Source organism: Rattus norvegicus, chromosome 10, assembly GCF_021556685.1.
Source record: "Rattus norvegicus strain SHRSP/BbbUtx chromosome 10, alternate assembly SHRSP_T2T, whole genome shotgun sequence".
Lineage (NCBI taxonomy): Eukaryota > Metazoa > Chordata > Mammalia > Rodentia > Muridae > Rattus > Rattus norvegicus.
The window spans coordinates 78829176-78845143 of NC_141543.1; the positions used below are offsets into that span (position 1 = coordinate 78829176).

The 15968-nt window shown below is 49.0% G+C and overlaps 1 protein-coding gene, 1 long non-coding RNA gene and 1 pseudogene across 4 annotated transcripts in view; 1 reads left to right on the forward strand and 2 right to left on the reverse strand.

Annotated features, from left to right (window-relative positions):
* The window catches only part of Cuedc1 (CUE domain containing 1), a 94394-nt gene that overhangs the window by 34503 nt on the left and 43923 nt on the right, over positions 1-15968 (forward strand).
* On the reverse strand, positions 1236-1870 carry Rpl27a-ps10 (ribosomal protein L27a, pseudogene 10; annotated as a pseudogene).
* Positions 5087-7359, reverse strand: LOC148003029 (uncharacterized). 3 transcript variants are annotated; one of them, XR_015631915.1, is made up of 2 exons: positions 7169-7359; positions 5087-6044 (listed from the first exon to the last, which is right to left on the reverse strand). It is a non-coding gene; the product is annotated as an uncharacterized LOC148003029 (long non-coding RNA). The 3 variants fall into 3 exon arrangements; XR_015631914.1 differs by having other exon boundaries at positions 7096-7359; XR_015631913.1 differs by having other exon boundaries at positions 5087-6180; positions 7096-7359.

Here is a 15968-nt window from a genome sequence, read left to right on the forward strand (position 1 = left end):
TCAATCTGAGGTCATGTCCTTGGCTGCTTTTCCGAGGCATTACGTTTCCTGCCTGGCTGGCGAGAGCTGCAAGGTTGCAGAGGAGACAAACGCTATAAGCTTCTAGCCATCTGCCATGGCCGGGGGTTTGCGGGACCGTTCTTCTGAGACTATGGACCGGCTGCGTTAGCATCTCCTTGGCCATAATTGGAAATGCTGACTCTTGGGTCTCACACCAAAGGTCTGGAGTCAGAACCTACATTCTAGGAAGACTCCCAGGAGATTCAGGTTGATATCAAAAGCTGAGAGGCCGAAGTGGACCACAGTTCTCAGCCATGGGTGCGCACCAGAGTCTCCCAGATTGCTTTTCAAAAAAATGTACTGGTTTTCTAACACCCATACTCATCCCCTGAGAAAAAGAGAAGATCTGGGCATTGGTGTTAAAGAGAAAAAATTCAGATGTGGGATGTGCACTTATGACCCCTGTACTGGGGAAGTAGAGGCAGGATGGTCAGGACAAGACCAGGGTCAGCGAGGCAGCTTAATGGGTAAAGGGCCCTGCCGTGAAGCTTGACAGCCTGCGTTTAACCTGAGGGAGCCACATGGTGGGAGGAGAGAACCAACTCCTACAAACTGTCCTCTGACTTTCACATATGGGCCATAATGTGCACACCTGCACAACCACTACATGCGTGCACAATAAATAAATAATACAGTGTTTTACAAAGAGGAGTGGGGGGAAGGAGTGTGTGTGTGTGTGTGTGTGTGAGAGAGAGAGAGAGAGAGAGAGTTAAGAGATTGTGTGTGTGAGAGAATTAGAGACGTGCATGTGTGTGTGTGTGTGTGTGTGTGAAAGAGAGAGAGAAAGAGAGAGAGAATTAGAGACGTGCGTGCGTGTGTGTGTGTGTGTGTGTGTGTGTGTGTGTGTGTAGTGTGTAGTGTGTAGTATGTTCCTTAGATGATTCCATTGTGTACCTGGGCCAGGGACTGATGTCACCCTTTGGAAGACCAGAGAGTGGCACTGCTGCTGCCCGTGCTAAGCTCCTACTGTATACATGTATTCTTGTCCGTCATTTCCATTTCAAACCTGCAAAGGAGCTGGAGTTCTCCCGGTCTTTATTAGAGACGATGGAGGCCCAGGGAGGGAAACTTCACCAGTCTGAGCTCCAAGATGAGAAAGGGGAAACAAGGCATTAGCCGCAGGGAGCGGAACCTCAGGCATCAAGTCTACTGCTCCTAGTAGCTGGGGAACAGTGTCAGAGACATGGCCACACCTCGAAATAGAACCCTGGCGGGCCTGAGAGCCTGGAGAGAGGCAAGGTGTGAAGCACAAAGGAAATGGACCAAATGCCTGGAACCAGCCCTTTCTTGTGACTTTTTTTTTTTTTTGAAAATGTTTGCATTTAATTAACCTCTGAAGTGGCTTTAAGCCACCAGAACAGGCACCTCCAACACCCTTCATCTTCTCCTCAGCTCTTCTGCTGAAGAATTTGGCCTACACGATGACAGGTTGCTTAGGGAGCTTCCCCTTCCCCAGAACTTTGTAGTAGCCTGATCAAACAACGTCAATGATGGGAGCAACTCCAGTCTTGTTTTTTGCTGCATTGACCCGTGTCAGCTCGCTGACCAACGTCCATAATTTATCCAGGTTGACAGTTGGGCAGAAGCTCTGGTTCCTCTTCAAGTGGTAATGCCTCATGCCAGCTTTGCCGAAGTGACCTGGATGATATTTGTCAGAGTTGATCCTGTGGTGATGCATGCCTCCAGCATTCCTGAGGCCTCCTGGGTGCTTGCGGTGCTTACAGATGCGACCGTGGCCGTGGCTCACGTGGCCCCGGAGTTTCCGGGTCTTCCTCAGTCTGGATGGCATGGCGGTGGCAGAAAAGAAAGCTCTTGTGACGTTTTTGAACGTGTCCTTATCTAATACGTTTGTTTGGTTTGGTTTTTTGAGACAGGATTTCACTCTGTAGCCCTGGTTGTCCTAGAACTCAATCTGTAGATCAGGTTAGCCTCGAACGCATTGAGATCTGCCTCCCTCTGCCTCCAGAGTGTTGGTATCAAAGGTGTGCAGCACCACTGCCCAGCTCCTCTTCTCATTTCTAAGGGTTGAAAATCTGCCTGGTGCTCCCAAGAAACCTGAGTCCTGGTGACCCTGGTGTGCCCCATGTAAAGCTGTGTGTGTATCTCACCACATTCTTGAGCTCTGCACGCTCACTGTGCAGCTGTACGGGGCATAGACAAGTCCTCCTCTCTAACAGAGGAAGCAGGCCCCACAGCAAATTAGGGACAGAACTTGGGCTTGAAGCCTGGTCTTTTGGCTTGGATCACATTCGCTTCCTTTCTCATGACCTTGGTGAAGTCAAAACCTACCAACGTGTGTGTGTGTGTGTGTGTGTGTGTGTGTGTGTGTGTGTGTGTGATGAATATAGCCAATTTGCAGTGGTCTAAACTCCGACTTTATTTAACTTTTTATGTGATGTGTATGGGTATTTTGCCAGCATGCATGGCCGTGCATCATGCATCTGGTGCCCTAGAAGGCCAGAAAAGAATGCCAGGTTCCTGGGACTGACTGAGTTACAGACTGTTTCAAGCTGCCGTGTGGGTGTTTGGAATTGAACCTGGTTCCTCTGGAGGAGCAGCCAGGACTCTTACTGCTGAGCCATTTCTCCAGCTCATATTCTCCCTCCTAAATACATGAAAACATGTATTTTAAAACATGTTTTCTGCCTGGCATGGTGGCAGGTGCCTCAATCCTAGCTCTCAGGAGGCAGAGGCAGGCCAGATCTTTGTGCATTTAAGGCCAGCTTGGTCTCCATAGAGAGTTCCAGGACAGCCAGGGCTACATAGAGAGCCCCTTTCTCAACAACAACAACAACAACAACGACGACGACGACAAAACCATGTTTCTGTTGGGCATGGTGTGGCATTCCTATAATCCTAAAACTCAAGAGACAAGTGAAAGTGGGGAGATTGAGAGTTCAAGGCCCACCGGGGTTACATAGTGAGACCCTATCTCAAAAACAAAAAACAAAAAACAAAAAACAAAAAAAAAACAAAAAAAAATAAAAACAAAAAAACAACCAATCAATAAATACACAGTGTGGTTTTATGTTTAATCTATCATCAAGACACAACTGTGTAATTTTCATTTAAAATGCCAAATATGCTAGGCATGGTGGCACACACTTTTAATCCCAGCACTTGGGAAGCAGAAGTAGACGGATGACTCTAAATTCAAGACCAAGGCCAGCTTTGTCTAGAAAGTGAATTCTAGGGCAGCCCAGGCTGCATCGTGAGTGAGACCTTGTTAAAAAAAAAAAAAAAAAAAAAGGCAATCTCAAGCCTCTAACCCTCTCACACTCCCCCATCCCATCCCATTCCTCAGAGGAAACCTCTGATGAGAGCCACTGGACTCTTCTTAATCGCCTTTTGCATTTCAAATGTGTCACCAATGGATCTTTTAATCCCTAGCTGGCTCCCCTGATTCCATTGCCAGCTGTGTGTGTCAGTGCCTAGAAAAAAGCAAACACTCTGATGTTACTTCAGCAAGGTAAAGCCAGGATGGTTAACCAGCTGCATTCAGTTTACAGCAGTGAGTCTCTGGCTCCTGGCTTTGCTAAAGTCCAGTAGGTTTGGATTCAGTCCTGGGGTCCTGCTTTGCTAGCGAGTTGGTACAGATGTTGCTGGCTGAGGGCTGTAGTGTGAGCAGGGAGGACCTCGGCGGCTTGGGCTGTGGGCACATAGCCACTAGTTGAGTGAGCTAAGCAAGAACACAAGGTTTTTGTGCCTCTGAATTGGGAATAAGAAGATACCTGCAGGGGTTGGGGATTTAGCTCAGTGGTAGAGCGCTTGCCTAGCAAGCGCAAGGCCCTGGGTTTGGTCCCCAGCTCCGGAAAAAAAGAAAAAAAGAAAAAGAAAATACTTGCAGCTGGGTGTGGTGGTGCCCACGCCTTTATCCCAGCGCTCGGGAGGCAGAGGCTAACCTGGTCTACAGACTGAGTTCCAGGATATCCAGGACTACACACAGAGAAACCCTATCTCCAAAAACCGAAAACAACAACAACAAAAGAGACACCTGCCTTGTGAGTCACTGTGAAAACAAAATGAACCAAGGCCTACAAAGCACTTAGCCCAGAGCCTGGTTCAATAAATATTAGTTATTAATATCATCTAGAGACACGTAGCATAAAGTGGGCCAAGCGAAACAGAAAATGCTTGCTGGTTTCCTCCTGTTCGGGCTCCTTGTGATGACACACACACCTCTAATGTTCCTTTAAGCTAGTTGCTGTCACCATCTTTAGAAAGTTGACTGTCCCTTGTAGGGCATTGTGTTCATCTCTTATGGGGAAACTGAGACCCAGAAACGTTGAGTAACAGCCACATCCATATCCATAGAGGCCTCAGAGCAAGCATATACCCAGGGCTGGTGTTTGCTTTCTGCATAGCCGCTGCCTTTGCCAGACAGCTGTGTCCACACCCAGTGGGTCTGTTACACGGAGCTAGCCATCTTCAGCATGACTTTGGGGGTGGTCGGTGGACTCCAAACTGTTGTCCACCCCACACCTGTTAAACGAACTGGGAAAACCCATGAATCCTGCTCAGACTGAAAACTGTACCGGAACTTTAAACAAACGTCTTACAGTCCATGTTCTTGATCCAGGTGTGTTTTGGTCCCTAGAGTGGCGGACTCAGCCCAGGAAGGGTTGGGAAGTTGGGAAGTGTATGCAGTAATTCCTAGCTGCCAAACTGGATCCCATGGTGAGACCAGCCAGGCAAAGTCTGACTCCATTTTCACTGCTATTGTTATGTGTATGTACCAGTGCATGTGGGCCAAAGGTTAACCTTGAGTGTCACTCTTATGTGCTATTTGTGTGTGTGTGTGTGTTTTGTTTTGTTTTAGGACAGGATCTTTCACTGTGACCTGGGACTCTTGCTGATCAGGGTAGGCTGCCTGGCTATTGGTCTCAGGAGTCCGCTGATTCTCTCAGTACCGGGATTATAGGACCTCTGTGTATGTGGGGAGTTGGGGGGGACGGGGAGACACAGAGAGAGACAGAGACAGAGAAAGAATGAGAGGATTCAGGGAATTGAACCTGGGTCATCATGCTTACAAGGCAAGCATTTTACTGACTGAGCCATTTCCCCAGCCCCTCCAATATCTTTATTCAATGAAATTTGTTAGCCAAATGTCCTTGGGTCAGAATCCTTGCTTCCCAAGGCTACCTGAAATAAACAGGTGCTTAGATAAGACACAAATTAAATACAGCCAGGCACTTTCTCTGGGTCCTAAACACCTACTGCCTCCCTGGGACTCCCACATAGGACAGCATTCCTTCTAGCTTGTCTCTTTAGAGAGGGGATGGGTGTGGGGGGTGAATGTTGAGGATAGAAGCTTCAAGCTCAGACTGTGTACAGCCGGAAAGACAACAGGTAAAAATGGATACTCTGGAAGCCATGTTTATATGTGTCTGAGCATCCTTGGGAGTTGCCAGGTCCCCTCACAGGTTCCTCAAATATTCCCAGTGGGACAATCATTCAACTCCAGTCCCAGAGATGCCACCTAAGTGTTTGCCCTGCAAGGACTGCTCTGTACCTTCCACTGAGGCCGCTGGGAAGGTTTGCTGAGCGAGCTGTGATTCACTCTACTTACTCACTGCCTGGTTGACACCTTGGATGTGTGTCACATGCTCATCCCCTCACCCTATAAGGATGTGTGCCCTTGCTACAGAGTGGCAAACTAAGCCCAGAATAGAAACGAATGTAGCCACAAAACAGCCACAGTCACCCTTCCCAAGGAGAGCACCACAGACACAGGTGCCTTAGGGTAGGGCTACAGAGCCTGTCCACCACCCCCATCCCCACCCCTGAGTCCTGGCTTTGCCTCCACCTCAGTGTCTGTTCCTTGGCCATTCTTGCCCTTGGTCTCTGTTGAATGAGGCTGATGTGACGGGTAGGAGGCAGGTCATGGTCCACAGGCTCTGAGGCTGGGCAGAGCTGAGTTTGAAGATGGGCTTCGCCTCTTGGCAGGCACATGACACATTCCTCTCCTCCCTCTGCTTGCTTCCCTGTTGGTAAACGGAGAGGATAATGGGTCCCTCGTGGGGTGGTGAAGAAGATGAGGGAGTCTTAATAGTTCCTTAGTGCCCGGCCCACACAGGATGCTCAGGGAATATTTTGGTTACTATCCTTGGTTTCCATTCCCTGTAGGAATGATAGACAGGAAAAGACCTAGCTCAGTAACATCCTGGGGAGACTCTCCAAGGACAGCTTGGTAGCCTGCGTTCTTCCCCTCCCACCCCCACCACATGACTGTACATGAGAAGTGGGTGCTTCCCATGTGTCACCTGATAAACATCAAGAGCCAGCCAAAAGGGCTGGGAAGAGAGCACAGCTGCTACAGGGCTTGCTATGCAAGTGTGAGGACCTGAGTTCAGATCCCCGACACCCACATAGACAGCAGGGCAGTGTGCCCCTGTAGTCCCAGTGTTTGGATGGTAGAGACAAGAACATCCCTGCGGTTTGCTGGTCTTTAGGTTCAGTGAGAGACTTTGCCTCAAAAAGTAAGGGGAGAGTGAGCTGGGGCCTCTACATACCACACATACACACACGGGGAGGTGGGGATAGAGAGGGAGGCAGGGAGGCAGGGAGAGAACAAGCTAAGGACTCTAATGACTGCATTAAATTAGCTGCTGCCATCTACTGAACATACATGTGACATCTTTCTTTCAACCTCCACACTTTGAGGGCATCTCAGGTTTCTTGCGCTTGTCCATAGAAAGATGACCCCTGTTCCCCACTCTTCCTCTTCATCTAACTAATGGCTTGAAGAGTGAGCATCCATACAGCCCCTCAGGATCCCCAGACACCTGCTGCTGCGTCCCTTGTTTATTGTTCCCTCGTTTCTGTCAAGTCCTATGGTACTATGTGAGCCTCTCCCGGCAGATGTTTTATAAGCAGTGCCCTGTGCCCTCCTTCTGCCCTCACCCCTTGGATATTTTGCCCTTTTTGCTTATAAACTTGCTACTGAAGTTACTCCCTCCGTCTCTCCGTGTTCTTCAGAAGTTAGTCTTTAGACAGAGAGAAAGCGTCCGCCTGGAGAAAGCCTCCGCTCCCAACCTTTCTGCCTCGTCGTTTCCAGGAATTCCTTTGTCAAGCAAAGAATCTCTTTGTGAAGAGAAGAATCTCTCACTTGGGATTTCTGTTCAGGTTTTTCTCAGGAGTCAGAGCCGCGTAGGCAGTTTGTTTGCCTGGGGGCCCAGCGAGGGCGCACTGAAAGGGCTCCCCATGCTTCTAGATCTGCCGATCACCTTTCATCCTTCCGCTGTCTTCCTGTCGGGGCACTGGCCCGCCAACATCGATCACGCTGGCCCGGAAGGTGGTGACGGGCTTGTGTTTCTTGCTCCGCGTTTTGTTCCTTTGCTTAGTCAATCGCGTCTCCATGGAAACAGGTGCAGCCTTTGTGTTGCTTTTGCTTTGGGTGAATCAATGCTCCCCCACCTCCTCTCCTCTTTGGGATCAAAGGGGGAGGTGGACTCATCACAGCAACTGACAGGGTGCCTCGTGGTGGCCTGGGGAGCGGGGCAGGGATTAGTCTTCTAGTCAAGCATCCCCACAGCCACAGCGTGGCTGCTGCCCTGTCCCCACAGTGTCCCTTTCGCCTCATGAGACCATCGGGATGCTGTAGGGTATGCAGCGATTCATAAATGTTCTCACCCCAACCCCCATGGCTCGCTACTCTCAGGGGCAGCTGCTGGCCACCTGGGGCGGGTTCCTGAGTAGGGGTCAGCCTGCTGGTGTTAGCTCTGCTTCTTGCGTGTGACCTTGGAGACAAGGCCTTTGACCTTTCTAGGCCTTGGCTTCTAAGAGATTGGAGAAGCTTAGAACTGGGGAGAAAGTCAGGCTTTTGGTAGCAGGACTGCATTTGCCCTAAAGAAAACCACACATCTGGGTAACAGCAGTTTATGTCCTCTGTTCTGGGGTCAATAGTAAATTCTAGGTTTGGTTCAAACCAATGACATTCAAAACGGGAGCCTATCTCTGAGAAGCATCTTGATTAATAGCAACTGCCCCCTCCTTCTCTCTCCTGCTGGTCCAGGGTGTTCTGTCTTCCCTGCTGATGACAACTTGTCAGAGGCCTTCTGTTTCAGGCCAAAGCTCAATGCTTTTGGATACCTAGGGTCTGCTTTGTGTCCTGAGGATCCTCCAGTGTTTCAGGCAGCGGGGAGACAGCAGGCAGGAAGTGGCTCCTGAAGGGAATTGTGAGCCTTCTGTTTGAGCTGCTTGCCTGCCTGTCATCTCTGTGTGGGTGTGGTGAACACCACTCGATATCCAACAGGTGCGCTGGACGGGTCTGCTTTTAGTAGGAACTCAGATGCAAACTTCAATGCAGTCCCAGTAACCTCGGTGACAGATTTAATCAGCAAACCCTGCCTTATTTATTGAAAAAAAGACTTCCTTTTAATATCTAACCTCTCAGACCATCTGCTTGTTAAGTTTAGCAAAAGATGCATGTGACCTCAGATTTTGCATTGTTCAAAAGCCTCCCTTGAGACTGGAGGTGGGGCCCTGGTGCCTGAAGAGACCTCTAAGTGGGGTTGGTGGTAAAGATTAAGTTATCCGGGGTTGGGGATTTAGCTCAGTGGTAGAGCGCTTACCTAGGAAGCGCAAGGCCCTGGGTTCGGTCCCCAGCTCCAAAAAAAGAACCAAAAAAAAAAAAGATTAAGTTATCCATTGCCTGCCGAGTGGCCACTTGAAGCTGCCACTTTCCCAGGTCTATCCCGAGGAGTAAACTGGACCCTGTAACCATCTCTTCTGGTGGCTTAACCTAAATCCTTTTTTATTTTGTTCCATCTTTAGAAAGAGAGATATTAAAGAGCAAGTATCCTTCAGGCTTTCCTCAAAGACGGGGGCGGGGGGGGGGGGGGGAGCTCTCCTCAGCCTTGGCCAGATACACCCAGGGTTTGAGGGTTGCCTCCTCGGCTTCCCTCCTCCCAGTGTCTGAGTTTCCTGTTGGTTAAACAAGGAAAACAGTAGCTGCCTCATCAGGTCGTTGTGGAAATCAAATAAAGCCTGTGAGATGCACCTCGCCAAGTCCCTGGCATATGGTCCACTTTCAATTATGCCAGCAGAGTCTGAGGAGATTTTATTTCCTGCCTTTTATGCTGCTGAGACCTCCTGCCTTTCTTCTTCTCCTTCTCCTCCTCCTTTTCCCTTTTCTCTTCAGACTCTCCTGAGTAAAGCCCCTTGGGCTAACAGACACCTTCAGGGTCCCCCCCCCCCCCCCGTTACTTCCCTCTTAGCCAGCGTGGCCTGGGATATCCCCTAGGCCTCCCTGATTTACTTGGGGCCCTCAGGGTGGGGATGAGTGTATGTAGGACACTCTGACTGCCTTTCTAGTTGGCATCTGTATGCCGGGAGGTCTGTGGTGAGGAGGATTTCTGCCCAAGTCCCTTGGAGTTCTTTTTGTTTATTTTCTTTGGACATTTTGTTATCTTTTTGGTTTATTTGTTTTGAGGTTGGGGGCTCAGTCTGTAACCTAGGCTAGCCTATAAGTCACCATGTAGCCTAGGTCCATTTTGAGCTGGTCAGGATGCTCCTACCTTAGCTGTTGTTGATGACGTTTTTTTATTTCTCAGATTTATTTATTTATTACGGTGCGTGTGAGTGTTTTATGTGCCTGTATGCCTGTACACTATATGTAAGTCTGGTGCCCGTGGAAGTCAGAAGAGGACAGTGGGCCTCCTGGACCTGGAGTTATAGACAGTTGTGAGGTACTATGTGGGTGCTGGGAATCAAACCTGATTCCTGTGAAAGAGCAGCTGCTCTTAACCACTGAGCCATTTCTTCAGCTTTATTTGTTTATTTGTTTTGGTTTTGGAGACAGGGTTTCTCTGTGTAGCCCTGGCTGTCCTGGAACTTGCTCTGTAGACCAGGCTGGCTTCAGACTTCTGTTTTGTTTTGAGACAGAGTCCCAAGCAAGCCTCAAACTTGTGTTTCTTATGATTTATTTCTTTTCCGTGTATGCATGTGTGCCTGAGTACATGCATGTGCACCATATGTGTGCCAGGTGCCCACAGAGGTCAGACTAGGCACTGGATCCCCTGCTACTAGCGTTACCCATGGTTATGAGTCCCCATGTGCATGCCGGGAACCAAACTCTCATCCTGTACTCTTTTTTTTTTTTCTTCTTTTTGGAGCTGGGGACCCAACCCAGGGCCTTGCGCTCGCTAGGCAAGCGCTCTACTGCTGAGCTAAATCCCCAACCCCTCATCCTGTACTCTTAACTACTGAGTTGTCTCTCCAGCCCTACCTGTGCTAAGTGCTAGGATCCCAGTATGCACTACCATGCCTAGTGTTTGTGTCTTAATCTCTCCCTTTTTTTTCCTACCAAAGAGAAATAAATACTCTCACTCAACTTTTTAGCTTTACTATTTTTTTCCTAAATAAAAATATTAGCAGATAGTGAGACTCATTCACAAAAGTTGTAAGTTGTCCGTGATCTAGGAGAAAGCAACCTGTCTCCCAGAATATGGTCTCTTTGGTCAGCTTAAAAATCTCGCTGGACAGAAGGCCTAACGTTCTGAAGCTCCAGATGTGTGAAGAAGTGGGGCCCTGTCCATCCTTTTGGCTGGGAGCCAGGGTTTTCTCTTCTCTTTTTAGTGAGAGCCAAGCCTGTGTCGCCCCAGTCATTGTTCCTGTTTGCTTTGCCTGCTCGCCTGGACATCTGTTCTGATAATGTTTGCTCATAAATCCTGTCCCCTAGTGCAGGGTGGCTTAGCGGAGGAACAATGGAGTCCACGGCCAGCGGCCAAACCCTCACTATGGTTACACGATGGTATGATCGAAACTGTATGTGCTTGCTGAAGGGTACCACACCTGCGTCTCAGGCCAGGCAGGTGTGTGTGTGTGTGTGTGTGTGTGTGTGTGTGTGTGTGTGTGTGTGTGTGCGCGCGCGCGCGCGCAGGGTTGAGGGTGACTACATTTGGGAGGATTCTTCAGAATGTTTTCTGTAGACTTCTGCTATAACCTGTGTTCTGTAATGCTTGGTCTCTGTGAAGAAAGGGATTTTTTTTCCAAATGCATTTTAAATGTTATTTACACATTATTTTATTTGCCACATTTCTTTGGCTAGGTATTTTTCGTGGTGGTATTGGATATCAAATCCAGGAGGGTTTCATGAACTTCAGGCTTAGGGCAGGGTAGGGTAGGGACTACCCTACCTAGAGGGTCAGCAGGAAACCTCTTCAACAGACAATGTATAAGGACAAAAAGAGATGGAGGAGAAGTAACAAATTAAAATGGACTTAGAAACAAGTAATGGAGTCGGTCGTGGTGGCACCCACCACATGGTAATCCCAGCACTGGCACGGCAGAGACAGGAGGATTATGAGTTCAAGACTAGCCTTTAACTATATACGGAGCAAAAAGCTAGCCTGGTTCGGTCCCCAACTCCGAAAAAAAGAACCAAAAAAAAAAAAAAAAAAAAAAAAAGCTAGCCTGGGCTAAAGGTGGCCCTGTGTCAAGGCAAGGCAGCGAGTTCTCTCCCTACACCTTCCCCACGAGAAAAGAACATACTAACCAAATAAAGTTCCGCCCTGGGATGCATATTGACGGGCAAATGCAGAGAAGTCAGTAGCCAAGGTGTCGTGCACGCAGAGTGCTGGGAGCCGCCGACGTTCCGCTCTTCTTCTCTCTTTTAAAGTATTTATTTATGATATGTATGTGAGTACACCATTGCTGTCTTTAGACACACCAGAAGAAGGCATCAGATCCCAATTACAGATGGTTGTGAGCTACCATGTGGTTCCTGGGATTTGAACTCAGGACCTCTGGAAGAGCAGCCAGTGCTCTTAACCACTGAGCCATCTCTCCACCTCCCTCTCTTCTTTCTTTTTTAAAGATTAATTTATTTATTTTTGCTTTGTGTGTGAGGGCACTTTGCTGGCACGTATGTGTTTGTGTAGTGCCCAAAGAAGCCAGAAGAAGGCATTGGATCTCCTAGGATTGGAGTTAGTTGTGAGCCACTATGTGGTTGCTGGGAATTAAACCAGGGACCTCTGGAAGAGCAGCCAGCACTTTCTTGATGTGGGTAGTTATAAGGTGTTTGCTATGTGATAACTCATTATGCTTGCATGTTTTTGCAGTTTTCTGTATCTGTTTAATTTTTTTAAAGGTTGAGGGGCTGGCAAGTTGGCTCGCAAGCTGGTGAAAGCTCAGAGGGTGTTGCCGCCAAGCCTGACAACCTGAGTCTGACTCTTCCCACCCACATAGTGGGAGAAAACTGACTTCCATAAGTTGTTCTCTGACAGCCACCTGCATTCCGTGGCACATATACATTGTTCTTAAAGTTGGGAGCTGGAATGCAGCTCAGAGCTCACCTAGCATATACAAAGCCTCGGGTTTGAGCCCCAGCATCATGTAAACTGCCTGTCACAGAACAGACCTCTGATTCGAGCACTCGGAAAGCGGAGGTAGGAGGATCGAAAGTCTCAGAGGTATAGTGAGTTCATGGGATCTCATGGGCTACTTGAGATCCTGCCTCAATTTCCAGAGTCCAGAAAAAGTGAAATGAAAAAGAGTCCTGCTCAGGATCCATGAACAGAGCCAGACTCACAGGGTCTTCCTCTGTTCCAACATGTAGTATGGTGTCTCTTCAGCCTCAGCCCCCAATCTGTTGCCAGAGTGAAATACGAAGACTTATTGGTCAGCTGGGTTGATTTTCAGGGCTAAGCTGAGACCTGCTGGGGAGAAAAGGTGCCGTCTGAGGGCTGCGCATTGACTCAAATGGAGACTGGTTGAATGAGGGTGGTAATGGCTGGGGTGCAGACCACCGAAGGACAACGACGATGACAATGATGACAATGCGACGACGACAACAACGACGACGACGATGATTATAGGTGTGTGCGTGTGTGCTTTGCATGGGTGGAACAGGCCTAGTCACCCCCTCCCATTTCCTTTAGTCTCCCTCTCTCTTCCTCTTCTCTGGTCAAAATATAGGACAACATACACAGAGGGTTTTTTTTTTCATACACAGAGTTTTAAACATAGAGTTGTTAAAAACCTCTTTACCTTCATAGGTTCCTGGTGGGTGGTGAGTATTTGTGTGTGCGCATGTGTGTGCGCATGTGTGTGAGCGTGTGTGTGATCTTTCTTTTCTTTTCTTTCTTTCTTTTTTTTTTTTAGTTTAAAATAGAGTTTATTTACGGGCATGGGAGGGGGCAGGGAAAGAGAGCGTCAGAGAAGGGGGTAGGGAGAGAGAGAGAGAGAGAGAGAGAGAGAGAGAGAGAGAGAGAGGTGGGGAGAGGGAGGGGTGCCGGCCGGGAACACGTGAGGAGAGGGGAAAGTTGTTAGGAGGGGGAAAGAGAGAGAGAGAAAGGGGGCAGAGAAAGAAAAGGGAGAGAGAGAGAGAGAGAGAGAGAGAGAGAGAGAGATCTTTCTTAAGTGCATATTCCACAGTCATCCTCCTGCTCCAATTTTCCATTTTCTCTCTTTTCTTTCCATTGCACTGGAAAAGGCAGAGCCATGCACAGACACTCCCAGGAGAAGGACAGTGGGGGACTCTTGATGGTACTAAGACATGTCCCCAGCACCTGCCTACCTAAGGCTAGCTGGACAGTGTTTTCTGAATCTCACACTTCCTCCAGGCTTCTGATTCCCTCTGCTTATGTGGAAGGTTCCCTGGGAGCCAGCCAAAGCTTTGATGCAGGCTGAGACTGGGGTCACCCGTGCTGGGAGGACGACAGGAAGTCTCCCCTTTTGGAGATGACTACCCAAAGCCCTCTGTCTGCCCTGATGCTCGGGACAGATCACTAGCAGGTAGAGTAAGTTGAGGCTTTTGTCCAGGAGTTGGACTTTTCTCGGGGTTCTAGAGCAGGGCCGCCTGATGGAACACCTGGTGGAAATGCCCTAACATATGCACTGTTCATCGTGATGGACGTTAACACAGTGTGAGAATCGGAGTTCTCAGGCAGTAAATGCTGGGAGGGTAGAAATCCCAGAGCTTGGGAGGCAGAGGCATGGAATCCTCAGAGTGTGCTGCCTGGATAGACAGAACAGCTGAACCAGCAAGTGTGGGTTCAAGAGAGAGAACTTACTATATAACATGTAAGACGGAAAGTCCTCAAGGAGGAGCTTGACATCAACCGTGGGCCTGCCCAGACATGTGCACACATGTGAGCCCCCATACAATCACCCCAGGCATGTACACACATGTGAGCCCCCACATAATCACACCCCCCCCCAGGCATGTGCACACATATGAGCCCCTCCCACACACAATCACACCCCCCCAGGCATGTGCACACATGTAAGCCTCCACATAATCTCTCTCTCTCTCTCTCTCTCTCTCTCTCTCTCTCTCTCTCTCTTTCTCTCTCACACACACACACACACACACACACACACACACACACACACATTCAAGAACGAATGCTACCTGGCAACAGGATGCTCAGGACGCCGTGTCATTTTATAAAAGTTCACTGTTGAAATCTTATCTCAAGTGAAGCAGAACTGCCACTGACCACAAGTGCCCCCACCTCCACCGGACTTCTTCTTGTCCTTGTGTGACAGAGATAAGCAAGCAGGAAGCCATGCTCCAGCAAGTCCGCCTTGGGCAGTCCCAGGCCTCAGAGCATGGCATCCCATTCAGGCAGGCCTAGGTTGCCTTACACATCCCCTCTAGAAAAGAGGAACCAGCCTCCGTGTATGATTGGTGACGGGTGCGCTTGTGTGAGGCCCAGCCATGAGAGTGCTCAGCCCTGCTGGCTGCTTGCAGCCATTTGTTATAGTGGATGCAAAGTTTCGGCCTTAGGTAGGACACCCCCATGTTTTATAGATGTGGTGTGTTTTTGAGCAAGATAGGTGGAGGGCAAGCGGCTGGGTATGCATGGGGTACAGGCGAGCTCACCTTTGCTGGTTCTACCTTGGACTTTTCAGGTTCATGACAAGTCTGTGTCTCGCTTTCAGTGTGGCATTCAACACGTTACCCAAGCTCGTCAGCACTCAGTATAAAGCAGGCTTTGTGTCAGATTTCTTTGCCCAGCTGTAGGCTAACATAAGTATTCTGAGCTCATGCAAGGCGGGTAGCGCTATGGTGTCTGGAAGGTAGGTGTATGGAATGCATTTATGACTTATGATATTTCCAGCCCACGTGGGTTTATCAGGATGCAGCGCCAGCAGCGACGAACATCTGTATTTACCAGATGGGTCTTTTCTTTAAGTCTCCACCCCCACGTTCCCACGCCCGGAGCCTGGAAGCATTCTGCCATCCTTGTTCTCTGAGTGAGTGGTCTGTGTCCGTTACAGCAGCCTCTAGGTGGACATCCCTTGTTCTCTCAGGTCAGGCTGTTAGCCCTTTGTTTCCTACACCAGATTCTCTCTCTGTCCAAGGCTCCCAGATACATGCCTCTTTTTTCTTGCACACAAACTTAAAATCTCCCAGTATATCGCATCCCATCAATCCTGAATGTCCAGGAAGTAACCCTGCTCTTCTCTCTCCCCCAGCCCGGTGGCATGTAGGACTCTGCAGGCTATGTGAAGAGTCCTCATCAACAGGAGTGCCATTGTATCCCAGCCCACTCTGTGCAGATGGCGACAGAGCCCCTCTGTGTTAGCCAGGATTTCCTGTGTGCTGATTGCTGTCTGAATGCCCCAAGTAGTGCTTCCTTGTGTTCCTGCCTCCTCCCAGTCCTTTAAAACCTAGCACCTCGTTCTACCCGAGGACATAGAATTCACTGCTTTCCCTGGGTGTGCAAAATATACATAATATAAGTGTTATCATTTAACCTTAAACATGAAATGATGTTGATTTAGTGTGTGTGCGTGTGTGTGTGTGTGTGTGTGTGTGTCCCCAAGTGTGTGAAGGCCAGAGGACAACTTACAAGAGTCAGTTCTCTCCTTCTGTTTGTGGCTCCTAGGATCAAACTGGAATAGTCAGCCTTGTCAAGTATCTTAATCCACCCAGACATCACTCTGGGCTCTTGTTT